General features: G+C 39.9%; 1 long non-coding RNA gene across 3 annotated transcripts in view; it reads left to right on the top strand.

Moving 5' to 3' along the window:
- Positions 1–21,658, top strand: part of LOC148001036 (uncharacterized) — a 44,875-nt gene that overhangs the window by 14,334 nt on the left and 8,883 nt on the right. The gene's annotated exons all lie outside the window — the stretch shown is intronic.

The raw sequence follows: 21,658 nt of genomic DNA, 5'->3' as shown, positions 1-21,658 counted from the left end.
CCTGACCTCAGGATAAAAGGACAGAAAAAATATTTTAATCAAATAAGCCAAGGAAGCAAGCTAATGCAACCATTTTTATATCTGACAAAATAGACTTCAAACCAAAGTTGATCAGAGCAGTAGCTGATTAAGTCAATCATAAGCAAGCTATAATCCATTTGCTCAGCTGTGTTCATCGCTAAAATGTATATCACCCTGGATGAGGCATGCCAGGCCTAGGAAGACAAATATGGTATATACTCTCTTATAAGTGGAATTAGCTGTTAATTCAATGACAACCAAACTATAATCCATAAAACCACAGAGGTTAGGTATAGAGTAAGAGACCAGGAGGTACAGCTAGATCTCATAAGAAAGGGAAAATATAGATGCTCATGCAGAAGGATCAGTTGTGAAGGGCAGGGCAGAGTGAGATTAAAGAAGGAATATGAGGAAAGACAGTTAAAATTAAGAGCCATTTTAGTGCTAGTATTAAAGCCCAACACAATATAAACTTCTTAAAATGTATACCTATATGAAGGCGATATAAATGAAATCGCTCAATAATGGGGAGACAGAGCCCCAGCTGGCCATCTCTTGTCCAGTAACTGGGTTACATCTAATTAAGTTGTTGGCCGAAGGGTCATCCCCAAACAACTAAGGTTGTCACCAAGACTATAGGTTGTTCTCCACAAACCAATGGCAAGACTCCATTGCTGAAGATAACACCTACATAACCAATGAACGTGGAGAAGTAGAACAGGTGCCTATACATAGCCATCACATTCTAGAATCTTTGGTATAGGAAGGTACTCTGCAGGCCATAAAAACATAAACATAAACATCAAGTCCGAAACAAACACTTTGATCTACAATGGAGTCCTGCCTGCAAGGTAGGACAATGGTGGCACAAAATTTGTGGGAAAATAATCTGTATCTGATTTGACTTAAGGCCCATTTTATGAGATGGAACCCATTCTCAAAACCGCTTAGAAGACCAAGAACCTGACCCTGGGTAAAACCAAATACTTTTTAAAAAGTACCAATAAAATGACTCCTAATGACATTCTGCTATAATCATAGATAAGTGCCTTGCTTAGTCATTATCAGAGAATCTTGATTCATTTGTAGCTGGGAGAAAATATAAAAATCCAGAGCCAGACAACAGAGAGTGAGAGATCTCAGAACACCCAGCTCTAAGTGAGATGTCCAGATCAAATCCCTCCCTTTGGGAGCTCAAGGAGCCCATGGGAGATGGGGCAGAAGGAATATAAGAACCAGGGGGAATGGAGGACAATAAAAAAACCAAGGCTCACTAAATCAACATGATCAAAGTTTATGCGAACTTTCAGAGACTGGGCCAGCATGCACACCGCTGCACCGGGTCCTCTGGGTATGTATTATGGCCCCCAGCTTAGTGTTTTTATGGGATTTCAGTTTACGAATGAGAGGAGTCTTTGATTCTTATGCGTTTCCTTCTATTTGTTTTTTCAATTTTGATGTTTTAATTTTGTTCTGTCATATCATTATATTGTATACATCATATCATATCATATCATATATTTTTATCCTTTAGTAGCCTGTTTGTTTTCTAACACAAGGCAGAAAGGGAGTGGACCTGGATAGGAGGGGAGGGGAGGAGTTGGGAGGAGTAGAGGGAGGGGAAAATGTAACCAAGATGTATGATGTTAGGGAAAAAAAAATTATTTTCCAAAAAAAGGCAAATAACGAAAAAGGAAATACATGAGCAGGCTGGGGGAGTGGAAGTTAGTAATTATTTAGCAACCCTCCCATTTATCCCCAACACGACATATCAAAGGGCATTCATTCCTGTTTTTGAAATTAGAAACGTGGTGCTGAAAATGTTAAAAATGAATGATTTGAGTTGTTTTCATAGCTATTAAGTCTAACCCAAGTCAAACTGCCAAAGAACCGTCTACTTTCCCTACTGCACACTGTCCGCACATATTATCCAGGAAAACCTAGGCATGAGAAAGCGAGCACTAACTGTCTCCCTTTCACGTGTCAGTCAGAGTGAAGCAGGTGTTGTTCACCTACTGCTTCTCAAAAGATGCGCAGCCATCTTGATGGAGGGAAGGAAAGAAATTAAATAATAGAACCCAAGGCATTTCTACAGAAATTTTCAAGCTAATTTTTTAAAAAAGATAAATACTCAAAGAGTATGTTAAAGTGTATTTTTCTCTTCTAAAGATGTCACGAAGAGGCTTTCTCTTCAATTGCTTCGTAATTACTAGCCTTCCTGGCAGTGAATTACCCTATATTAATTAACTTTATTTATTGCTGTTGGCAGAGTGACTGTATAGTAAATCAAGCAATTAACAACCTCCTATATTACACTCAGAAGAGAGGTAACGAGATGCCAAACTGATTAACTTCTTTTCTTTATGTTCTCTACTCAGGGTGTTGACCTTTGTGCTATTACTATTATGGGAATTTGGTCAGCATGGGTGGAGTTTTGAGGTCCCATCAAGGGGAAAAATGTGGGCAGCTTGGAAGAGGAAAATTCTCAGTGGGAGGAGCTATACTTCTTAATTCCAACACTGAGGATAAGACACAGGATGCTCCTTGGAACAGGAATTAGAATGACCATGGCTGCCGTTTATTTGCTTATAACTGTCAGTACTCTTATGTTATTAGTGATGGCAGGAAGATCTTCCTATTTCTAATGGTTCAGATTGTCGACACAAACAGACAGTGGGTATTTTGAAATCCTGTGTTACTAAATCTACAACAAGTGGTCCTGATGGAGACATATGTAACATGAAGAAGAAAGTCACTCATTTCTTCTAATATCTTTTTGTCTCCTAATATCTTTTTGTCTGAACTTTCCTTTGTTTTAATATTAAAATGGTCACCCTTCCTGGTTTTAGGTATTAGTTTGACATATTGGTTGATTTCCTCTGATTTTATTTATTGTTTCTCTTATTGAATTTTTTCAATGTCTTTATAGCATTTATTATAATTGCTTTATTGTACATGTTAGTCTATAAATAATCTGACTCCATTAAGAGTACACATTTTGTTTTTATTTCCAGAATTAAAAGTTCAGTCTTAATTCATCTCTTCATACTCGCGGCTTCCTGTTTTCCTGCATCCTTTTCTTTACATAGGTTGTACTTGTTTGGAAAGTCAGGAGCTAAGATGATCCCCTTGTGTTATATTGAAGGTCTCACAGACACTTCAAGCATCTTTCCAGGGCTATGTTATTAAAGTAGTGTGGCTAAAACACCAGTGGCAATCTGATCTTTTAGGTTCCTTATCATAGTTACTATTTCTGAAGTTCTATCTTCTGATATTACAGCTTGGGGGTTCTCAAGTGTTTCCAATTCTATACCCTGACTTATCAAAACAACAAATGAAGAGGTATGAGGCTTTCAGCCTCTTCAGGAGAGAGTTTAGGACATTTCCCTTGTTCTATTCTTTCCCCGTTACTTTTGTGGTCTTTAATTATGCAACTTTTTTGCTGCTTTGTATTTACTAAAAATATCAGGTTCAATTTTAAATACATGCACTTCTCTCAAACCTGGTTATGATCTTAAGGTTTAATTCTGTTTTAAAGTTAGAGGAATTTTCATTCCTCTTATCCTGTAGTTGTTCCCTTACTTGGCTTTAGAGTTTTTTCTCAGCATACTATTTACTTTCAAGTAACACTTTTCTTTTAGAAGTCCATATGGGCATTAATGTTTTCTAGACACATATATTTGCCAAGAAAAACTCGAACGCTATAATTTATTTTTTATACATTTTCTTGACATTCCTTAAATTTTTTCCATTACCTTCGACTTTGTTGTTATTTTAGAAAAAGAAATCTGAGGCCGGTGAGATTATTTTTCTAATGACTGCAGGAATCAAAGCTCTTGGCTATCAGAAACAAAGGACGGTTCCCAGAAACTTAAGAAAACAAGATTGACTGAAAGGATTAGGCTACATAATTGAAAGAAGAATTGAAATCCAGGATTTGAGAAGGTCAGAAACAGAGATAATTACAGCGGCTTCCTGGATCTTTCTAGAGAGAAACTATTAAAGTAGTTTACCTCGAAGACTTTTTAGCAACACTCCTTTCCTAGGAGATAGCATCAAAGTGGTTCCCACCACAATATCAACCAGCATTTGCCCATTGTTCAGCTCTGACAGCCTGTGGATGGCCAAAGCATACTAGAGAAACCCCAGAGGTAAAAACATGGAGAGCTGAAAGACCACTTGACTGGTGCCTGCTGGAGTACCTTGATCCTTTAAAAATATATTTATTAATTCTTTGAGAGATTTATATAATGTATTTTGGTCATAGTCATCTCCCACTGTTTCTCCTAACTCTTCCTGGATCTATCCTCACTTCCCTTACCACATCTTCCTGTTCTAGAATCCTCCTCATTATTATCATCATCATCCACTAGTTACAGTTTGTGCTCCTTGTATACTCCTTGGTGTTGAACCTCCAGTAAAGCATGTTTAACCTGCCCTGAGCCACACTGTTGAGGAAAACTGGCTCTTCTCCCTCAATATTTTCCATAGCTGTTGAGTTAGGGGTGGAAACTTGTAAACTTCCTGCCTCTCTAAGTCACACTATTGTGTGAATTGTTTATACAGATCTGCTGTATGTGGTGCCATCCTTTCCTGTGCAGAGGACATCATTTCACTTCCACTTCAGCATATGACCTCTGCCCCTACAATCTTTCTGCCCTGCCTCTTCCATAATGGTTTTTGGGCTTTAAGAAGGGAATGTGATATAGATGTTGCATTCGTGGTTGAATACTCCACAGAGACTTATTCTCCACACTTTTGATCAGTGTGAATTTCTGCATTAACCTTTATCTACCACACAAAGAAACTTCTCTGATGAGACCTGAGAGTTGCACATAATCTAGGGGTCGAGATACAGATTTTGTGAGCATTTTGGTATTTTTTCCATTTAACAAAATAATACTAGTAGACTCACTCTGGGACCTATGAGCTTGCCAAATCCTGAACAGACATGAATATTATGAAGGTAACATGCTATTCTTTCTATAGAGAAGGCCTTAAATTCAAGTAGAACGCAGTAGGTTACCATCATAATATTCATGTCATTATTGTACCTGCGAATGTATCTTAGAATACTGATTAATATTGTAATTCACAGTTTTCAGAACCGAGTAAGATTATTTGACTTTTCTTCCATCAGCTTTCCTAGCACCATCCAGTACTATAGAATCTAGACATTGGTGAGAAGCTTTCTGGACATTACCAACTTGATTTTCCATGTCATGTGACTAATAAGTGTAGTTTCTTCAGCAGTGGTGTCTTACCCTAGTGGGAAATCAATGACAATGGCAATAGACTGTTTGTTTGAGGGTCTCCCAGACACCTCTGCTCACTAACCTGAGTGGTACTATCCTACATCTGGTGTGGGACTTTTTGTTAACCCATGGCTAATGAGATATACATAATATCTTGTAGATATTAACTGTAGGTAAACTCTTCTTTTAATATATATATAATGTATTATATATACATATATAATATGTACACACATACGCATGTATATGCCTGTATATTACAAACACTCTAAGAAGGGGAGAGATACCATCCCATTATGCTCTATTTTAGATAGATTTTCAATTTTATTTCAATTTCATTTTATCTAAAGATTTCATTTGAACAAAAACTCATCTGATATCCTCATCTCTTCTACTCTTCTACATCTCTACCTGCTTAAAACTCCCTTCTCCTTTTTCCCCTTCCTTCTTCATATCACCCATGTTTCACTGACCCTCTTAAGATATCCTTTCTCTCCGCACCAATAATCCATTTCTAGTTATCTCTTTTCTATGGGTATCTCTGCTTAAGCTCAGAAACCTAAAGATTCAATGTATGTACCATTGGTGGAATGTGTACAGACACATAGCATATGGCGGCCTAACTATACCATGACATATACCCAAAGGACTCTACTTCCTAATACCGATCAAGTGTTTATCTTAATATGCATACCTCAATCATATCTTCAATATTCTTCTGTCCATATAAGGCAACATAAGTATTGGAGTAGAAGGAACATTATTCAACCTGTTACAATATGGAATATTAATATAATGAAACTCCACTTTTTCTAATTTCAGTGTGGTTTTTCAAAAATGACCTATTTATAGTCTACAATTGGATCAATTGATCAAACTTTCTCATTGCTGTGAAGAAAGTGTCTGGCAGAATAACTTAAGGGAGAAAAGATTTATTCTGCCTTATGGTTTTAGTCCATCACAGAGGAGAATTGTAATGTTCATTGTGGAGGCTCCTCACATCACAACTCACCAGGAAGTTTTAGAATCAGGGCCAGGTTGTAACTTTCAAAGGTCATCCCCCAGTTGCCAACTACCAGCTGGTCTCTATTTCCTAAAAGTTCCACACCCTCCTCAAATGACTCCTACTGGGAAACAAAACGCGAATCTATAAAAATGTTTCTGATTCAAACCATAATAGGGATTCAGCCCAGTATTTCACAATGCACCTGGCCAACATGGATTTCTCTGGTGCAGAGCAAGTTGTCAGTCCCAAAGATAGATAGTTTTCTCTCCTTTATTTTTTCTATCTTTTTTCCAGTGCTACCCACTTCTCTTTGAAATGCATCCTGCCACATCTTGTTTAATTCAGCTTCTTGTGCCTCTATTTTCTACCTTATTGTATTTATTATTTATGGCTACTCATTCAGAAACCAATTATTTCACATTCTATGAACAAACCAGAGTTTCCTGAAGTTTTTTTTTTTCATCCTGCAGTAGCTGTTGTGGGAGTAATGCTCTTCCTCCGAGTCATCAGAGATTCTTCTGAACTTGTTCTTAAAAATGTTCAACTATCCTGCAAGCTAGCTAAATGAAGGGTTCACCAACATGCTCGTACTCTTCCCAATATATTTCCACAGTACTGGTAGAAGAATCAGTCTCTTAGCTCAAGTGAGTCTCTGAATTCAACAAGAGGCTCAAAGAAGAAAAATGTTGTCTGTTTGATGTTACATGGTCTTTCTGAGATGAAATATGAGTGGGTATTTATCTAAGTAGATATTGCATAGATATCTACTAGAAACTCAGTAGATATTTTCTGTGAGTAGGCTTACTCTTGCAGTCTGTATTAATTGGTAGGGTGATATTTTCTTGGTCTAAGGCTTGGGGTTGGCTTACAGGTCTCTGAATCAGGGATTAAAGTCAAAATGTAAAAGTCATCCAATGTAGAGAAGGTGTTTGGAGTAGGGAACTAAAGATAGTTCATATGTTCATACCTCTATCAGCCTAAGAGGAGTCTAGATCTGGAAATAATGTAATACATGTAAGAAAATCCTTTTTTCATGCACTATGGATATCCTCAATCCTGAGCTAAAACGTGCAGGTTAAGCACAGTGCTAGTTTAGAGATGTCCACTGTAATAGGAAAGAATTTAGTTCAAATTCTGCCAAGAGCCTTATAATGACATCTGAGTCCATAATCAGCTACATGTACTACAGTAATTCCAAAGGATTATATCAGGACTGAAGAATTCCTATTACTCAGCGAAGCTAGAGTCATCATGATATAATATCACAAGCCATACCTGTGTTTGACCTGGTGCCTTGACCGTTGTATGGCATTTCCCTCTCTCAAGCTCCAGGTCTGCTTCTGTTAGATGGATTTATTGAAAGAACTTACCTTAAAGATTGTAAAATAGCTTCCCAATGTGTAACTGGTAGTCAATAAATCTCATATTGTTAAAGTATACACCTGGTATGCTTTAAGATATGTCTATGAAGATTGTCCCCACCATTCGGGTGATGAGTACACCCACAATCCCTTCTTTTTTTTTCTTTTTTCTTTTTTTTTTATTAACTTGAGTATTTCTTATATACATTTAGAGTGTTATTCCCTTTCCCGGTTTCTGGGCAAACATCCCCCTCCCTCCTCCCCTTCTTTATGGGTGTTCCCCTCCCCATCCTCCCCCCCCCATTGCCGCCCTCCCCGCAACAATCTAGTTCACTGGGGGTTCAGTCTTAGCAGGACCCAGGCCTTCCCCTTCCACTGGTGCTCTTACTAGGATATTCATCGCTACCTATGAGGTCAGAGTCCAGGGTCAGTCCATGTATAGTCTTTAGGTAGTGGCTTAGTCCCTGGAAGCTCTGGTTGCTTGGCATTGTTGTACATATGGGGTCTCGAGCCCCTTCAAGCTCTTCCAGTTCTTTCTCTGATTCCTTCAACGGGGGTCCTATTCTCAGTTTAGTGGTTTGCTGCTGGCATTCTGTGTTTCCTGTATTCTGGCTGTGTCTCTCAGGAGCGATCTACATCCAGCTCCTGTCGGCCTGCACTTCTTTGCTTCATCCATCTTGTCTAATTGGGTGGCTGTATATGTATGGGCCACATATGGGGCAGGCTCTGAATGGGTGTTCCTTCTGTGTCTGTTTTAATCTTTGCCTCTCTATTACCTGCCAAGGGTATTCTTGTTCCCCTTTTAAAGAAGGAGTGAAGCATTCACATTTTGATCATCCATCTTGAGTTTCATTTCTTCTAGGCATCTAGGGAAATTCAAGCATTTGGGCTAATAGCCACTTATCAATGATTGCATACCATGTGTGTTTTTCTGTGATTGGGGTACCTCACTCAGGATGATATTTTCCAGTTCCAACCATTTGCCTACGAATTTCATGAAGTCATTGTTTTTGATAGCTGAGTAATATTCCATTGTGTAGATGTACCACATTTTCTGTATCCATTCCTCTGTTGAAGGGCAGCTAGGTTCTTTCCAGCTTCTGGCTATTAGAAATAAGGCTGCGATGAACATAGTGGAACACGTGTCTTTTTTATATGTTGGGGCATCTTTTGGGTATATGCCCAAGAGAGGTATAGCTGAATCTTCAGGCAATTCAATGTCCAATTTTCTGAGGGACCTCCAGACTGATTTTCAGAATGGTTGTACCAGTCTGCAATCCCACCAACATTAGAGGAGTGTTCCTCTTTCTCCACATACTCGCCAGCATGTGCTGTCATCAGAGTTTTTGATCTTAGCCATTATCACTGGTGTAAGGTGAAATCTCAGGGTTGTTTTGATTTGCATTTCCCTTATGACTAAAGATGTTGACCATTTCTTTAGGTGTTTCTCAGCCATTCGGCATTCCTCAGCTATGAATTCTTTGTTTAGCTCTGAACCCCATTTTTTAATAGGGTTATTTGTTTCCCTGCGGTCTAACTTCTTGAGTTCTTTGTATATTTTGGATATAAGGCCTCTATCTGTTGTAGGATTGGTAAAGATCTTTTCCCAATCTGTTGGTTGCCGTTTTGTCCTAACCACAGTGTCCTTTGCCTTACAGAAGCTTTGCAGTTTTATGAGATCCCATTTGTCGATTCTTGATCTTAGAGCATAAGCCATTGGTGTTTTGTTCAGGAAATTTTTTCCAGTGCCCATGTGTTCGAGATGCTGCCCTAGTTTTTCTTCTTTTAGTTTGAGTGTATCTGGTTTGATGTGGAGGTCCTTGATCCACTTGGACTTAAGCTTTGTACAGGGTGACAAGCATGGATTGATCTGCATTCTTCTACATCTGGACCTCCAGTTGAACTAGCACCATTTGATGAAAATGTTATCTTTTTTCCATTGGATGGTTTTGGCTCCTTTGTCAAAAATCAAGTGACCATACATGTGTGGGTTCATTTCTGGGTCTTCAATTCTATTCCATTGGTCTATCTGTCTGTCTCTGTACCAATACCATGCAGTTTTTATCACTATTGCTCTGTAATACTGCTTGAGTTCAGGGATAGTGATTCCCCCTGAAGTCCTTTTATTGTTGAGGACAGTTTTAGCTATCCTGGGTTTTTTGTTATTCCAGATGAATTTGCAAATTGTCCTGTCTAACTCTTTGAAGAAATGGATTGGTATTTTGATGGGGATTGCATTGAATCTGTAGATCGTTTTTGGTAAAATGGCAATTTTTACTATATTAATCCTGCCAATCCATGAGCATGGGAGATCTTTCCAACTTCTGAGGTCTTCTTCAATTTCTTTCTTCAGAATCTTGAAGTTCTTATTGTACAGATCTTTTACTTGCTTGGTTAAAGTCACACCGAGGTACTTTATATTATTTGGGTCTATTATGAAGGGTGTCGTTTCCCTAATTTCTTTCTCGGCTTGATTCTCTTTTGTGTAGAGGAAGGCTACTGATTTATTTGAGTTATTTTTATACCCAGCCACTTTGCTGAAGTTGTTTATCAGCTTTAGTAGTTCTATGGTGGAACTTTTGGGATCACTTAAATATACTCTCATATCATCTGCAAATAGTGATATTTTGACCTCTTCTTTTCCGATCTGTATCCCCTTGACCTCCTTTTGTTGTCTGATTGCTCTGGCTAGAACTTCAAGAACTATATTGAATAAGTAGGGAGAGAGTGGGCAGCCTTGTCTAGTCCCTGATTTTAGTGGGATTGCTTCAAGTTTCTCTCCATTTAGTTTAATGTCAGCAACTGGTTTGCTGTATATGGCTTTTACTATGTTTAGGTATGGGCCTTGAATTACTATTCTTTCCAGGACTTTTATCATGAAGGGGTGTTGAATTTTGTCAAATGCTTTCTCAGCATCTAATGAAATGATCATGTGGTTTTGTTCTTTCAGTTTGTTTATATAGTGGATCACGTTGATGGTTTTCCGTATATTAAACCATCCCTGCATACCTGGGATGAAGCCTACTTGATCATGGTGGATGATTGTTTTGATGTGCTCTTGGATTTGGTTTGCCAGAATTTTTTTTTTTAAATTTTTTTTTTTAATTAACTTGAGTATTTCTTATATACATTTCGAGTGTATATAAACCCTTTCCCGGTTTCCGGGCAAACGTCCCCCTCCCCCCTCCCCTTCCTTATGGGTGTTCCCCTCCCAACCCTCCCCCCATTGCCGCCCTCCCCCCATAGACTAGTTCACTGGGGGTTCAGTCTTAGCAGGACCCAGGGCTTCCCCTTCCACTGGTGCTCTTACTAGGATATTCATTGCTACCTATGGGGTCAGAGTCCAGGGTCAGTCCATGTATAGTCTTTAGGTAGTGGCATAGTCCCTGGGAGCTCTGGTTGCTTGGCATTGTTGTACTTTTGGGGTCTCGAGCCCCTTCAAGCTCTTCCAGTTCTTTCTCTGATTCCTTCAATAGGGGACCTATTCTCAGTTCAGTGGTTTGCTGCTGGCATTCGCCTCTATATTTGCTGTATTCTGGCTGTGTCTCTCAGGAGCGATCTACATCCGGCTCCTGTCGGTCTGCACTTCTTTGCTTCATCCATCTTGTCTAATTGGGTGGCTGTATATGTATGGGCCACATGTGGGGCAGGCTCTGAATGGGTGTTCCTTCAGTCTCTGTTTTAATCTTTGCCTCTCCCTTCCCTGCCAAGGGTATTCTTTTTCCTCATTTAAAGAAGGAGTGAAGCATTCACATTTTGATCATCCGTCTTGAGTTTCGTTTGTTCTAGGGATCTAGGGTAATTCAAGCATTTGGGCTAATAGCCACTTATCAATGAGTGCATACCATGTATGTATTTCTGTGATTGGGTTAGCTCACTCAGGATGATATTTTCCAGTTCCAACCATTTGCCTACGAATTTCATAAACTCGTTGTTTTTGATAGCTGAGTAATATTCCATTGTGTAGATGTACCACATTTTCTGTATCCATTCCTCTGTTGAAGGGCATCTGGGTTCTTTCCATTTTCTGGCTATTATAAATAAGGCTGGTTTGCCAGAATTTTATTGAGTATTTTTGTGTCGATATTCATAAGGGAAATTGGTCTGACCTTCTCTTTCTTTGTTGTGTCTTTGTGTGGTTTAGGTATAAGAGTAATTGTGGCTTCATAGAAGGAATTCGGTAGTGCTCCATCTGTTTCAATTTTGTGGAATAGTTTGGATAATATTGGTATGAGGTCTTCTATGAAGGTCTGATAGAATTCTGCACTAAACCCGTCGGGACCTGGGCTCTTTTTGGTTGGGAGACCTTTAATGACTGCTTCTATTTCCTTAGGAGTTATGGGGTTGTTTAACTGGTTTATCTGTTCCTGATTTAACTTCGATACCTGGTATCTGTCTAGGAAATTGTCCATTTCCTGCAGATTTTCAAGTTTTGTTGAATATACAAAACTTTTATAGTAAGATCTGATGATTTTTTGAATTTCCTCCGAATCTGTAGTTATGTCTCCCTTTTCATTTCTGATTTTGTTAATTTGGACGCACTCTCTGTGTCCTCTCGTTAGTCTGGCTAAGGGTTTATCTATCTTGTTGATTTTCTCAAAGAACCAACTTTTGGTTCTGTTGATTCTTTCTATGGTCCTTTTTGTTTCTACTTGGTTGATTTCAGCTCTGAGTTTGATTATTTCCTGCCTTCTACTCCTCCTGGGTGTATTTGCTTCTTTTTGTTCTAGAGCTTTTAGGTGTGCTGTCAAGCTGCTGACATATGCTCTTTCCTGTTTCTTTCTGCAGGCACTCAGCGCTATGAGTTTTCCTCTTAGCACAGCTTTCATTGTGTCCCATAAGTTGGGGTATGTTGTACCTTCATTTTCATTAAATTCTAAAAAGTCTTTAATTTCGTTCTCTATTTCTTCCTTGACCAGGTTATCGTTGAGTAGAGCATTGTTCAATTTCCACGTATATGTGGGCATTCTTCCCTTATTGTTATTGAAGACCAGTTTTAGGCCGTGGTGGTCCGATAGCACGCTTGGGATTATTTCTATCTTTCTGTACCTGTTGAGTCCCATTTTTTGACCAATTATATGGTCAGTTTTGGAGAAAGTACCATGAGGAGCTGAGAAGAAGGTATATCCTTTTGCTTTAGCATAGAATGTTCTATAAATATCTGTTAAGTCCATTTGGCTCATGACTTCTCTTAGTCTGTCTACGTCTCTGTTTAATTTCTGTTTCCATGATCTGTCCATTGATGAGAGTGGGGTGTTGAAATCTCCTACTATTATTATGTGAGGTGCAATGTGTGTTTTGAGCTTTAGTAAGGTTTCTTTTACGTATGTAGGTTCCCTTTTATTTGGCGCATAGATATTTAGGATTGAGAGTTCATCTTGGTGGATTTTTCCTTTGATGAATATGAAGTGTCCTTCCTTATCTTTTTTGATGACTTTTAATTGAAAATTGATTTTATTTGATATTAGAATGGCTACTCCAGCTTGCTTCTTCTGACCATTTGCTTGGAAAGTTGTTTTCCAGCATTTCACTCTGAGGTAGTGTCTGTCTTTGTCTCTGAGGTGTGTTTCCTGTAGGCAGCAGAATGCAGGGTCGTCGTTGCGTATCCAGTTTGTTAATCTGTGTTGTTTTATTGGGGAGTTGAGGCCATTGATGTTGAGACATATTAAGGAATAGTGATTATTGCTTCCTGTTATATTCATATTTGGATATGAGGTTATGTTTGTGTGCTTTTCTTCTCTTTGTTTTGTTGCCAAGACGATTAGTTTCTTGCTTCTTCTAGGGTATAGCTTGCCTCCTTATGTTGAGCTTTACCATTTATTATCCTTTGTAGTGCTGGATTTGTAGAAAGATATTGTGTAAATTTGGTTTTGTCATGGAATATCTTGGTTTCTCCATCTATGTTAATTGAGAGTTTTGCAGGATACAGTAACCTGGGCTGGCATTTGTGTTCTCTTAGGGTCTGTATGACATCAGTCCAGGATCTTCTGGCCTTCATAGTTTCTGGCGAGAAGTCTGGTGTGATTCTGATAGGTCTCCCTTTATATGTTACTTGACCTTTTTCCCTTACTGCTTTTAATATTCTTTCTTTATTTTGTGCGTTTGGTGTTTTGACTATTATGTGATGGGAGGTGTTTCTTTTTTGGTCCAATCTATTTGGAGTTCTGTAGGCTTCTTGTATGCCTATGGGTATCTCTTTTTTTAGGTTAGGGAAGTTTTATTTTATGATTTTGTTGAAGATATTTACTGGTCCTTTGAGCTGGGAGTCTTCACTCTCTTCTATACCTATTATCCTTAGGTTTGATCTTCTCATTGAGTCCTGGATTTCCTGTATGTTTTGTACCAGTAGCTTTTTCTGCTTTATATTATCTTTGACAGTTGAGTCAATGATTTCTATGGAATCTTCTGCTCCTGAGATTCTCTCTTCCATCTCTTGTATTCTGTTGGAGAAGCTCGTATCTACAGCTCCTTGTCTCTTCTTTTGGTTTTCTATATCCAGGGTTGTTTCCATGTGTTCTTTCTTGATTGCTTCTATTTCTATTTTTTTTTCAATAGTAAACTGAATTTGATTATTTTAATAAAAATGATACAGTTTGACAGTATTAAATTTTCAAAAGGCAGCAAATATAACATTTTATTTTTTTTTTACATGTTTTTTTTTTTTATTAACTTGAGTATTTCTTAAATACATTTCGAGTGTTATTCCCTTTCCCGGTTTCCGGGCAAACATTCCCCTCCCCCCTCCCCTTCCTTATGGGTGTTCCCCTCCCAACCCTCCCCCCATTGCCGCCCTCCCCCCATAGACTAGTTCACTGGGGGTTCAGTCTTAGCAGGACCCAGGGCTTCCCCTTCCACTGGTGCTCTTACTAGGATATTCATTGCTACCTATGGGGTCAGAGTCCAGGGTCAGTCCATGTATAGTCTTTAGGTGGTGGCTTAGTCCCTGGAAGCTCTGGTTGCTTGGCATTGTTGTACTTTTGGGGTCTCGAGCCCCTTCAAGCTCTTCCAGTTCTTTCTCTGATTCCTTCAATAGGGGACCTATTCTCAGTTCAGTGGTTTGCTGCTGGCATTCGCCTCTATATTTGCTGTATTCTGGCTGTGTCTCTCAGGAGCGATCTACATCCGGCTCCTGTCGGTCTGCACTTCTTTGCTTCATCCATCTTGTCTAATTGGGTGGCTGTATATGTATGGGCCACATATGGGGCAGGCTCTGAATGGGTGTTCCTTCAGTCTCTGTTTTAATCTTTGCCTCTCCCTTCCCTGCCAAGGGTATTCTTTTTCCTCATTTAAAGAAGGAGTGAAGCATTCACATTTTGATCATCCGTCTTGAGTTTCGTTTGTTCTAGGGATCTAGGGTAATTCAAGCATTTGGGCTAATAGCCACTTATCAATGAGTGCATACCATGTATGTCTTTCTGTGATTGGGTTAGCTCACTCAGGATGATATTTTCCAGTTCCAACCATTTGCCTACGAATTTCATAAACTCGTTGTTTTTGATAGCTGAGTAATATTCCATTGTGTAGATGTACCACATTTTCTGTATCCATTCCTCTGTTGAAGGGCATCTGGGTTCTTTCCAGTTTCTGGCTATTATAAATAAGGCTGCGATGAACATAGTGGAGCACGTGTCTCTTTTATATGTTGAGGCATCTTTTGGGTATATGCCCAAGAGAGGTATAGCTGGATCCTCAGGCAGTTCAATGTCCAATTCTGAGGAACCTCCAGACTGATTTCCAGAATGGTTTTACCAGTCTGCAATCCCACCAACAATGGAGGAGTGTTCCTCTTTCTTCACATCCTCGCCAGCATCTGCTGTCACCTGAGTTTTTGATCTTAGCCAATCGCACTGGTGTGAGGTGAAATCTCAGGGTTGTTTTGATTTGCATTTCCCTTATGACTAAAGATGTTGAACATTTCTTTAGGTGTTTCTCAGCCATTCGGCATTCCTCAGCTGTGAATTCTTTGTTTAGCTCTGAACCCCATTTTTTAATAGGGTTATTTGTTTCCCTGCGGTCTAACTTCTTGAGTTCTTTGTATAATTTGGATATAAGGCCTCTATCTGTTGTAGGATTGGTAAAGATCTTTTCCCAATCTGTTGGTTGCCGTTTTGTCCTAACCACAGTGTCCTTTGCCTTACAGAAGCTTTGCAGTTTTATGAGATCCCATTTGTTGATTCTTGATCTTAGAGCATAAGCCATTGGTGTTTTGTTCAGGAAATATTTTCCAGTGCCCATGTGTTCCAGATGCTTCCCTAGTTTTTCTTCTATTAGTTTGAGTGTGTCTGGTTTGATGTGGAGGTCCTTGATCCACTTGGACTTAAGCTTTGTACAGGGTGATAAGGATGGACCGATCTGCATTCTTCTACATGTTGCCCTCCAGTTGAACCAGCACCATTTGCTGAAAATGCTATCTTTTTTCCATTGGATGGTTTTGGCTCCTTTGTCAAAAATCAAGTGACCATACATGTGTGGGTTCATTTCTGGGTCTTCAATTCTATTCCATTGGTCTATCTGTCTGTCTCTGTACCAATACCATGCAGTTTTTATCACTATTGCTCTGTAATACTGCTTGAGTTCAGGGATAGTGATTCCCCCTGAAGTCCTTTTATTGTTGAGGATAGCTTTAGCTATCCTGGGTTTTTTGTTATTCCAGATGAATTTGCAAATTGTTCTGTCTAACTCTTTGAAGAATTGGATTGGTATTTTGATGGGGATTGCATTGAATCTGTAGATTGCTTTTGGTAAAATGGCCATTTTTACCATATTAATCCTGCCAATCCATGAGCATGGGAGATCTTTCCATCTTCTGAGGTCTTCTTCAATTTCTTTCCTCAGTGTCTTGAAGTTCTTATTGTACAGATCTTTTGCTTGCTTGGTTAAAGTCACACCGAGGTACTTTATATTATTTGGGTCTATTATGAAGGGTGTCGTTTCCCTAATTTCTTTCTTGGCTTGTTTCTCTTTTGTATAGAGGAAGGCAACTGATTTATTTGAGTTAATTTTATACCCAGCCACTTTGCTGAAGTTGTTTATCAGCTTTAGTAGTTCTATGGTGGAACTTTTGGGATCACTTAAATATACTATCATGTCATCTGCAAATAGTGATATTTTGACCTCTTCTTTTCCGATCTGTATCCCTTTGATCTCCTTTTGTTGTCTGATTGCTCTGGCTAGAACTTCAAGAACTATATTGAATAAGTAGGGAGAGAGTGGGCAGCCTTGTCTAGTCCCTGATTTTAGTGGGATTGCTTCAAGTTTCTCTCCAATTATTTTAATGTTTGCAACTGGTTTGCTGTATATGGCTTTTACTATGTTTAGGTATGGGCCTTGAATTCCTATTCTTTCCAGGACTTTTATCATGAAGGGGTGTTGAATTTTGTCAAATGCTTTCTCAGCATCTAATGAAATGATCATGTGGTTCTGTTCTTTCAGTTTGTTTATATAATGGATCACGTTGATGGTTTTCCGTATATTAAACCATCCCTGCATGCCTGGGATGAAGCCTACTTGATCATGGTGGATGATTGTTTTGATGTGCTCTTGAATTCGGTTTGCCAGAATTTTATTGAGTATTTTTGCGTCGATATTCATAAGGGAAATTGGTCTGAAGTTCTCTTTCTTTGTTGTGTCTTTGTGTGGTTTAGGTATAAGAGTAATTGTGGCTTCGTAGAAGGAATTCGGTAGGGCTCCATCTGTTTCAATTTTGTGGAATAGTTTGGATAATATTGGTATGAGGTCTTCTATGAAGGTTTGATAGAATTCTGCACTAAACCCATCTGGACCTGGGCTCTTTTTGGTTGGGAGACCTTTAATGACTGCTTCTATTTCCTTATGAGTTATGGGGTTGTTTAACTGGTTTATCTGTTCCTGATTTAACTTCGATACCTGGTATCTGTCTAGGAAATTGTCCATTTCCTGAAGATTTTCAAATTTTGTTGAATATAGGTTTTTATAGTAAGATCTGATGATTTTTTGAATTTCCTCTGAATCTGTAGTTATGTCTCCCTTTTCATTTCTGATTTTGTTAATTTGGACGCACTCTCTGTGTCCTCTCGTTAGTCTGGCTAAGGGTTTATCTATCTTGTTGATTTTCTCAAAGAACCAACTTTTGGTTCTGTTGATTCTTTCTATGGTCCTTTTTGTTTCTACTTGGTTGATTTCAGCTCTGAGTTTGATTATTTCCTGCCTTCTACTCCTCCTGGGTGTATTTGCTTCTTTTTGTTCTAGAGCTTTTAGGTGTGCTGTCAAGCTGCTGACATATGCTCTTTCCTGTTTCTTTCTGCAGGCACTCAGCGCTATGAGTTTTCCTCTTAGCACAGCTTTCATTGTGTCCCATAAGTTTGAGTATGTTGTATCTTCATTTTCATTAAATTCTAAAAAGTTTTTAATTTCTTTCTTTATTTCTTCCTTGACCAGGTTATCATTGAGTAGAGCATTGTTCAATTTCCACGTATATGTGTGCATTCTTCCCTTATTGTTATTGAAGACCAGTTTTAGGCCGTGGTGGTCCGATAGCACGCATGGGTTTATTTCTATCTTTCTGTACCTATTGAGGCCCGTTTTTTGACCAATTATATGGTCAATTTTGGAGAAAGTACCATGAGGAGCTGAGAAAAAGGTATATCCTTTTGCTTTAGGATAGAATGTTCTATAAATATCCGTTAAGTCCATTTGGCTCATGACTTCTCTTAGTCTGTCGACATCACTGTTTAATTTCTGTTTCCATGATCTGTCCATTGATGAGAGTGGGGTGTTGAAATCTCCCACTATTATTGTGTGAGGTGCAATGTGTGTTTTGAGCTTTAGTAAGGTTTCTTTTACGTATGTAGGTGCCCTTGTATTTGGGGCATAGATATTTAGGATTGAGAGTTCATCTTGGTTGATTTTTCCTTTGATGAATATGAAGTGTCCTTCCTTATCTTTTTTGATGACTTTTAGTTGGAAATTGATTTTATTTGATATGAGAATGGCTACTCCAGCTTGCTTCTTCTGACCATTTGCTTGGAAAGTTGTTTTCCAGCCTTTCACTCTGAGGTAGTGTCTGTCTTTGTCTCTGAGGTGTGTTTCCTGTAGGCAGCAGAATGCAGGGTCGTCGTTGCGTATCCAGTTTGTTAATCTATGTCTTTTTATTGGGGAGTTGAGGCCATTGATATTGAGAGATATTAAGGAATAGTGATTATTCCTTCCCGTTATATTCATATTTGGATGTGAGGTTATGTTTGTGTGCTTTCATTCTCTTTGTTTTGTTGCCAAGACGATTAGTTTCTTGCTTCTTCTAGGGTATAGCTTGCCTCCTTATGTTGGGCTTTACCATTTATTATCCTTTGTAGTGCTGTATTTGTAGAAAGATATTGTGTAAATTTGGTTTTGTCATGGAATATCTTGGTTTCTCCATCAATGTTAATTGAGAGTTTTGCTGGATACAGTAACCTGGGCTGGCATTTGTGTTCTCTTAGGGTCTGTATGATATCAGTCCAGGATCTTGTGGCCTTCATAGTTTCTGGCGAGAAGTCTGGTGTGATTCTGATAGGTCTCCCTTTATATGTTACTTGACCTTTTTCCCTTACTGCTTTTAATATTCTTTCTTTATTTTGTGCGTTTGGTGTTTTGACTATTATGTGACGGGAGGTGTTTCTTTTCTGGTCCAATCTATTTGGAGTTCTGTAGGCTTCTTGTATGTCTATGGGTATCTCTTTTTTTAGGTTAGGGAAGTTTTCTTCTATGATTTTGTTGAAGATATTTACTGGTCCTTTGAGCTGGGAGTCTTCACTCTCTTCTATACCTATTATACTTAGGTTTGATCTTCTCATTGAATCCTGGATTTCCTGTATGTTTTGGACCAGTAGCTTTTTCTGCTTTACATTATCTTTGACAGTTGAGTCAATGATTTCTATGGAATCTTCTGCTCCTGAGATTCTCTCTTCCATCTCTTGTATTCTGTTGGTGAAGCTTGTATCTACAGCTCCTTGTCTCTTCTTTTGATTTTCTATATCCAGGGTTGTTTCCATGTGTTCTTTCTTGATTGCTTCTATTTCCATTTTTAATTCCTTCAACTGTTTGATTGTGTTTTCCTGGAATTCTTTCAGGGATTTTTGCGATTCCTCTCTGTAGGCTTTTACTTGTTTATTAATGTTTTCCTGTGCTTCCCTAAGTGTGTTCAGGTCTTTCTTGAAGTCCTCCAGCATCATGATCAAATATGATTTTGAAACTAGATCTTGCTTTTCTGGTGTTTGGATATTCCATGTTTGTTTTGGTGGGAGAATTGGGCTCCGATGATGGCATGTAGTCTTGGTTTCTGTTGCTTGGGTTCCTGCGCTTGCCTCTCGCCATCAGATTATCTCTAATGTTACTTTGTTCTGCTATTTCTGACAGTGGCTAGACTGTCCTATAAACCTGTGTGTCAGGAGTGCTGTAGACCTGTTTTCCTCTCTTTCAGTCAGTTATGGGGACAGAGTGTTCTGCTTTCGAGCGTGTAGTTTTTCCTCTCTACAGGTCTTCAGCTGTTCCTGTGGGCCTGTGTCTTGAGTTCACCAGGCAGCTTTCTTGCAGCAGAAAATTTGGTCTTACCTGTGGTCCCGAGGCTCAGGTTCGCTCGTGGGGTGCTGCCCAGGGGCTCTCTGCAGCGGCAGCAACCAGGAAGACCTGTGCCGCCCCTTCCGGTAGCTTCAGTGCACCAGGGTTCCAGATGGTCTTTGGCTTTTTCCTCTGGCGTCCGAGATGTGTGTGCAGGGAGCAGTCTCTTCTGGTTTCCCAGGCTTGTCTGCCTCTCTGAAGGTTTAGCTCTCCCTCCCACGGGATTTGGGTGCAGAGAACTGTTTATCCGGTCTGTTTCCTTCAGTGTCCGGCGGTGTCTCTGGCAGGGGTCCTGCCGCTCCTGGGCCCTCCCCCACGGGAGCCCAGAGGCCTTATACAGTTTCCTCTTGGGCCAGGGATGTGGGCAGGGGTGAGCAGTGTTGGTGGTCTCTTCCGCTCTGCAGCCTCAGGAGTGCCCACCTGACCAGGCGGTTGGTTCTCTCTCTCACCGGGTCTGGGAGCAGAGAGCTGCTGCGGGCCGGGATCCGCGGGTGTGGGACTTCCGGTAAACTCAGAACGTGCCCGGTCCTAGAGAAATTCTGCTTCCGTGTGTCCCAAGCTCACCAGGCAGCTTTCTTGCAGCAGAAAATTTGGTCCTACCTGTGGTCCCGAGGCTCAAGTTCGCTCGTGGGGTGCTGCCCAGGGGCTCTCTGCAGCGGCAGCAACCAGGAAGACCTGTGCCGCCTCTTCCGGGAGCTTCAGTGCACCAGGGTTCCAGATGGTCTTTGGCTTTTTCCTCTGGCGTCCGAGATGTGTGTGCAGGGAGCAGTCTCTTCTGGTTTCCCAGGCTTGTCTGCCTCTCTGAAGGTTTAGCTCTCCCTCCCACGGGATTTGGGTGCAGAGAACTGTTTATCCGGTCTGTTTCCTTCAGGGTCCGGCGGTGTCTCTGGCAGGGGTCCTGCCGCTCCTGGGCCCTCCCCCACGGGAGCCCAGAGGCCTTATACAGTTTCCTCTTGGGCCAGGGATGTGGGCAGGGTTGAGCAGTGTTGGTGGTCTCTTCTGCTCTGCAGCCTCAGGAGTGCCCACCTGACCAGGCGGTTGGGTCTCTCTCTCACCGGGTCTGCCTATTTCTATTTTTATTTCCTTCAACTGTTTGATTGTGTTTTCCTGGAATTCTTTCAGGGATTTTTGTGACTCCTCTCTATGGGCTTCTACTTGTTTATTTATGTTTTCCTGGAATTCTTTCAGGGATTTTTGCGATTCCTCTCTGTAGGCTTCTACTTGTTTATTAATGTTTTCCTGTGTTTCTCTGGGGGAGTTCTTCATGTCTTTCTTGAAGTCCTCCAGCATCATGATCAAATACGATTTTGAAACTAGATCTTGCTTTTCTGGTGTGTTTGGATATTCCGTGTTTGCTTTGGTGGGAGAATTGGGCTCCAATGATGCCTTGTGGTCTTGGTTTCTGTTGCTTGGTTTCCTGTGCTTGCCTCTCGCCATCTGAT

This window comes from Rattus norvegicus, chromosome 15, assembly GCF_021556685.1.
Source record: "Rattus norvegicus strain SHRSP/BbbUtx chromosome 15, alternate assembly SHRSP_T2T, whole genome shotgun sequence".
In the NCBI taxonomy this organism is placed as follows: Eukaryota; Metazoa; Chordata; class Mammalia; order Rodentia; family Muridae; genus Rattus; species Rattus norvegicus.
The sequence above is the reverse complement of the archived record's forward strand: the minus strand, read 5'-3'. Positions and strand labels throughout refer to the sequence as shown.